Below are 6,087 nucleotides of genomic sequence, written 5' to 3'. Positions count from 1 at the left end.
CCCCCTCCCCCCCGGCCTGTCACCGAACATCGGCTGGGTGGCGGGGTCCTGGGTGCGCCACCACGCGTTCGGACTCGCGGACGACGCCGACGGCTGAGCGCCGCCCGCTCAGGTTCAACACGCAACCGCCGGTCGGCCAAACAGCGCCCTCATTCCAAACCGCGAGCGACGAGTTGTTTTTGTATCGATATGCGGCACCGCCAGCCGGTACCGTGCTTGCGTTCATGGAGAAGGGGCGGTGAGAAATCACAAAATAAACGGTTTATAATTTAGGTACCTACGGATCACTCGCGTCGTGTCCGGACCGAAACAAACTCTACTGCGCGAGGTAAGGGCAAGTTCATCGTTCTGACGGCTTAATTTGGCGTTCTCCGAACATGCTGGGTAGAGGAAGCAATTGGGTGGGCGAGAGGGGGATAATGGGGATGGTGGGGTGAGAAGATTGGCCCCGCTGATAGGCTACAAGTGTGAGGCAAGGTACCCGTCGGGCGCACCTCGGCGCGCCGCGCCGGTACTCACCAACAACCAATCTGCGCAGAGCTCCTCGCTCAATCTCAGTCACCACTGCGCCTGCCCCGCCCGCCCTCGCCCCCACCCATCGCCACAGCAACCCCAGCACAGCGGCGCCTCCCTCCCACACCACCGCCTCATCAACGCCTGTCAGTTAGTTGGCGTATCTTTGACTCCCTCAGATCCAGCCCGCCACCCCCCTCAGCCCCACACCCCCAAGAGGACACTGCCCTCCCGCCGTGAGCGACCCCCCTCCCTCCCCCCCGCAGTGCGCTAGTAGTTTATACGCGATATACACTCAAACGGAATTCCGAATGGCATGCCGAAGTGCAAAAGGGCACGCCCCTGCGTGGCAGGGCGCGGAGGAAGGGATGGGCCACGGAGAGGGGGTTGCAGGTCAGCATGCTTTGGATGACGGTTGTCGCCCTGCTTGGTCTGGCACTCCGCGGGGAATACCCCCTCGCCCCGACTCCCGCGCTCTGACTTCCACCTGTTTGAGTGTCTGCATCCAATGGCTAATGTTGATAAATAATGAAAGCACAGTCTTGAGTACAACTGGAATGGCTTGCGCTGCTACTCTCTATTCAGAAACCTGTTTGTGTTTTGGATATGAGTCCGCCGCCCAGTAGTGCAGCCTTTATTCATGGTTACACAGCAAACTGCACAGCATGCTGAGCAGTAACTCAAAATTCTTTGTTTAATGAAATAGACTACCTGTCCCGTGCACATGACAAGAACAAAAACTCCGGAAGTGCTCTTATTTTAACTACAGGGGAGGTAGATTTCTTGAGGATGCTAACACTTTGAGGTATATTCCGACTAAATATAACTAGAAATGTTAACTTTCCTTCAAAATTCACCATGGCAAGCAAATATTTCAATGGCACTTCCGAACTTTTTGCTCTCCTTCTTCACACGGAACAGGTAGTCTATTAACACGGCAAAAGGTGTAGCATTTAGAAAGATTTCAGATTGTTTCTGTATATCATTGGTATTCCTTCAGACTAGTCTGCAAACAGCAAGGTGGATAGACAACGGTGGCGAAACGAAGCCTGCGAGCGCGTAGCCAGGCGTGGCTCCCGCTGGCGCGCTGCGGGATTGCCTACTGCCCAGGGGGACGGGCCGGCCGCGGCGCGGCGCGCTATGGGCCGCTTGGGCTTTTTCGGCCCTGGCGGCCTTCCCGTTCATTTTCATGGATTTTGTATAAGGACATAAATTAAAGGGCTCGATTAGAGGAGTTGATTCAGCTTTTGCCCGACCCGATCCGACCTCTGGTTAGGGAGAAACGGCGATATACGTATTACGCGCAAATGACACGGCTCCGGTATTTCTCTTCTAGCGTCTTTCCTGTTGATTTTACTTGGGGGCTGAAAGCGAGGCGTATGGAGGGCATTCTTTGGGCTTTCGGATGAGCTTTCGTCCGACTCGATCCGACCTCCCGTTTACGAATGGCATGGACGTGTTTGCCGACCCTGCCGTCGGCTGCGCCACCGGCGCTCCGCTCAGCTGTTGTTGTTGTTGCTACACTCAGCTGATGCGAGGCGGCGTGGTGTAGGTCGTGTAGGTTAAAGTTTATTTATAGCATGAAATTAATTGTAATGAACAATTCAACATTGTCAAGATGTATATTAATTCAAAACGCCATAGGTAAGTATACTAGTTCATTAATTAAAAATCTTTGGTGAAGCTCATTTGCCAAGTGGGTGTCTTTCTAGACCTCTTTGATCTTCTTACATCATTATTGTCAACTTCTTTGGTTGCAGCCTCTTCATGTTTCCTCTTGCGCTCTTCTTTATTTGTAGATTTTTCCTTTTGCTTATCATTTGACTGCTTAGGCTTTTTTGGCCTGGCCACCTTGGGCTTGGCCTTAGTGGCGGGCTGTTGCTTTTTTGATGTGGGAGCAGGAATGTCAGTTTTGTCACTTGCTGATTTGTCTGGGGTGTTAGTGGTGTTATCTTGGGGTTCTAGAGTAATGTCTGTCGTGGCTGGGGACCCATCGGGAAGGTCAGCCCAATTGATTCCCATATCGTCCCATACACTTTCTTCTATAACTGTCTGGCTCTGAGATGTAGTTTGGTCAGTTTGTGGGTTGTCCTTTTTTTTTGATTTTCTCTTCCTTATTTTTTTGTGGATAACTGCTTCCTCCTCAGGCACTCCATTTTCTCCTGCTGGGGCTGCATTTAGTTTGAGCTGCTTCAGAAGGGCCTTTCCTCGCTTCTTTTTAGTAGCAGCAGCACTATTTTGTTTCATAAACCTTCTGCAAGCAAAGTGCATTCTGGTGGTCAAGAAAAATCTTAATATGGCTTTGCTAAGATCTTGCTTATGCTCTTCACAACCCACAAGCTTTTCCAACTTGACATATTTTACTTCATCCAGCACTGAAAAAAGAATTACTGTATTACTTTTTGTTTCAGGGTGCACTGCAGTAGAGAATTAAAAACTAATATACTAGTAACAAACCATTGAGAAGGATGTTCCTGTTCATTTTGCACTTGCTGAACACCGACAGCAGAACGGATTCAATTTGGTAAAGGAGATCTCTCAAGGAATCTGATGGCACTAAGAGATTACCCTTACTTCTTTTTTCAATGAGATACTGTGTTTCTTTCAATGGCAGGTCATTTGGTCTCAGCAAACTCTTAAAGCAGTCATCACATTTTTTGGCTACAGAAAATGATCTGGCCTTCCTAGCCACATACCCTGCAAACATCTCAAATGCATACTCATCTATAGTACAATTAAAGTGGTAAGAGTGGTCATGACTGTTGACTGGTATAAAATGGTTCTCCATAATTTCATCGGCTCCTCCTACATCTAGCAAATTATCCAGTATTTCTTCAAATTTAATTTTTTTTTCAATATCTGTTTCTTCGATAACTTCTTTTAGGCTGGTGAGGGACTCCAGCATTTCCCCACCAGTGACGTTACTGCCACGAGGAGGTTTGATGAGAGAAGCAGTCTGGAGAAGCCTGAACACTTGAATGAACTGTTTTGGGTCAGGATGGTCATTGCTCCCACAGTTTGCCCTAATATTTCCAAAGAAGTGCTGTGTGAGAATCAAGGTAATTTTTTTAGTGCATAGAATAAATAGACAAATCAAATGATAATCATAGTGAAATTGTAATTTTTTTTTTTAATTTTTATTTAACTTTACCTCTAGTGCATCCTGGTTAAGCTTTCTTGTCATAAGATACTTGTAACCAACATACTTAACAAGATACTTGACAAGCTCTAGGGCACCTTTCAACGTTACCATCAGACCAAGGTGGGTTTGCCAGGCCAGCCTTAAATCAGCCTGTGGTACCTGTGCTTTCCACTTATTTAAGAATTCTATGAATTCTTGAATAGCCTGTCACAGAAATTAAATTTTTAGATTTCTTATCATTATTACTTTCATAATTTTTAAAAGCAGCAATTATATATGTTACCTGTTTTGAAGTATTGTCATTTTCATCAGTCAGGCTGTCCCATGTATCTTTTGCATTCATGGCCTTTATTAATTTGTTTACCTTCCTTATGAAGGAAACTGTGGCTTGACTGTCATGAAGTTCATGGACTTGCATTTTGTCTCTGTAGTGCTCCATGGCCCTAGCCACATCCTCACTAAAAAACTGAAAATACAAGACATTAAATTTGGTCTTCATTTTTTTATTTTTTCAGAAAAAAATTACTGTTATTTACCTGAAATGCCATCTGGACATTCATTGCTTGATATGTAGTAGGATTGATATGATCCTCGGTTAATTTCCAGCAATTGGTTATATGCTTCAGGATTATGCTGTCATGCTTTACTACAGCCCTCCAATGGTCCAGTTTCACCTTTCCATCAGGTGTCTACATTAACAATCATAAACAAATTAAATATAAAATATATAAGGTAATGATGTTAACATTATTTGGATTTAAAGATAGTATGGTACAGCTGTGTAATTACATATTTACCTGCAGAATTTCTGATGACCTCACCCGAGACCAGATGGATTTTACAAGGTGTGGAAAATCTGAACAAAAACGCAGCCTTCTGTGTGTCGGTTTATCTGATGGGTCAACCAAATCTTCCATGCTATTGGGATCATCAAGATCACCACTTTCTCCTTCATCTTCTTCAAGAGCTGTTGGGTGACGGCAGCTGACTGATTCCTCACTTATTCCAAAGAGTGACCACATATTTCGGTTCCAGGAACCCCCATCAGTTGTTACCACATCCACAAAATATCCGTGCTTCTCAAGAAGAAGAATGGCTTCTGTTGTCAGTTTTTCAAGTTCAGGACCCTTAGCAGCTCCACGGCTACAAAAAGCGCCAATGGCCTGGAACCATTGGCCTTGAAAGGGTTGAAAAATGAACGCCAGGGCATGGTCTCCCAATGTTTGATGAGCATTTTCAGGTGAAGCAGAGCCCAATGTCACAAATCCTATCATTTGCAAAGTTTCGTTTTCAAAATGTAGTCCTTCATCCATTGCCATTTCATCAATGAGTAGAGCACCTGTAAGAGTAATTATTGAAAATGTGCAGAATTTTATGTTCCATAAACATTTTAAATTTTTAATGAGGTACTTACCATGCCTTTGGGCCTCTGTTAGATGCTGTTTTTTCTTCTCCATTAATTTAAATGTTGGCTCATGAAATCCAAATGCTGGTTTAAGTTTTTTTATGTACCTTTGGAGAGTTCTAAAAGAAGGTAGTGGTAAAAAGTTATCTCTAAGCATTTTCCGGTACAACTTTGCAGACTTTATCCTCAGGAGAATGCATTCATAAAGCCACTCATATTTGTACCTCCTATTTTGGGCTTTGTCAACCTTGCTGGCCATAATAATGGTCTCCACAGCAAGCCTATGCTTTTCAGGAAGTTTTTCCAAAATCTCTTTTATTGCATCCTCCTTGAGGGTTCTCATTTTTTCAAAGCACTCAACCAGCTGCTTTTTCACTCTTGTGATCTAGTAGGAAAAAAAATGATTTCAGTATTACTTGTTATTGTTAAGAAAGGAAATGGGAAAAAATGTTTATCTTACCACAATAGATTGTCGTTTAATTTTTGAGTCCTTCCTTTTCCTACTTCTCTGACGTTTCAATTTAATTTTTCTTTCCCTCCTATTTTTTTTAAAATGACTCTTTCTTTGCCAGTTGCAGTGCTCACACCTTTCCTTTTTTGTGAAAACATCTTCCCAATACAACAGACATTTCTTATGCCTACCATTATTGATGCCTGATCCAGGACAAATTAAAAATTTGTCAACAGTACTTATTAGATTTACAAGCGAAAGAATGTTGTTGTCCAAAGTAGGTGATGATTTTATTTTATTGTCATTGATGAAGATATGCGGCTCTTGACTATTTGAATGGAACACAATTTTTTTATCTATTGCCTGGTGATGTTTGCTCATGTGGGCAAATGTTGTTGCTTCCTTGTCCTGAAACACTGCCCACATTTTGTTGGGCAAGGGGATTCTTTGAGGAAATTTGTGAATCTCCTCATTCACATCAACGGACAGATTGTCACCAGGGCTGCAAGAAGGGGAATAAAGTGGTAAGGTTTGGAGTGACCATTTACTTAGATTTCAGTCCTACTAAACTGACTT

The 6,087-nt window shown here is 43.8% G+C and overlaps 1 protein-coding gene and 1 long non-coding RNA gene across 2 annotated transcripts in view; one reads left to right on the top strand and one right to left on the bottom strand.

Moving 5' to 3' along the window:
• LOC113205433 (uncharacterized) overlaps positions 1-6,087 on the bottom strand; it is an 80,279-nt gene that overhangs the window by 66,646 nt on the left and 7,546 nt on the right. The gene's annotated exons all lie outside the window — the stretch shown is intronic.
• LOC127748943 (uncharacterized) lies at positions 2,051-3,233 on the top strand. The gene is made up of 3 exons (XR_008010865.1): positions 2,051-2,157; positions 2,925-3,037; positions 3,128-3,233. It is a non-coding gene; the product is annotated as an uncharacterized LOC127748943 (long non-coding RNA).

The sequence above is a fragment of the Frankliniella occidentalis genome, unplaced genomic scaffold (genome assembly GCF_000697945.3).
Source record: "Frankliniella occidentalis isolate FOCC.00 unplaced genomic scaffold, Focc_3.1 Scaffold21, whole genome shotgun sequence".
In the NCBI taxonomy this organism is placed as follows: Eukaryota; Metazoa; Arthropoda; class Insecta; order Thysanoptera; family Thripidae; genus Frankliniella; species Frankliniella occidentalis.
This window is presented reverse-complemented; position numbering and strand designations above follow the sequence as displayed.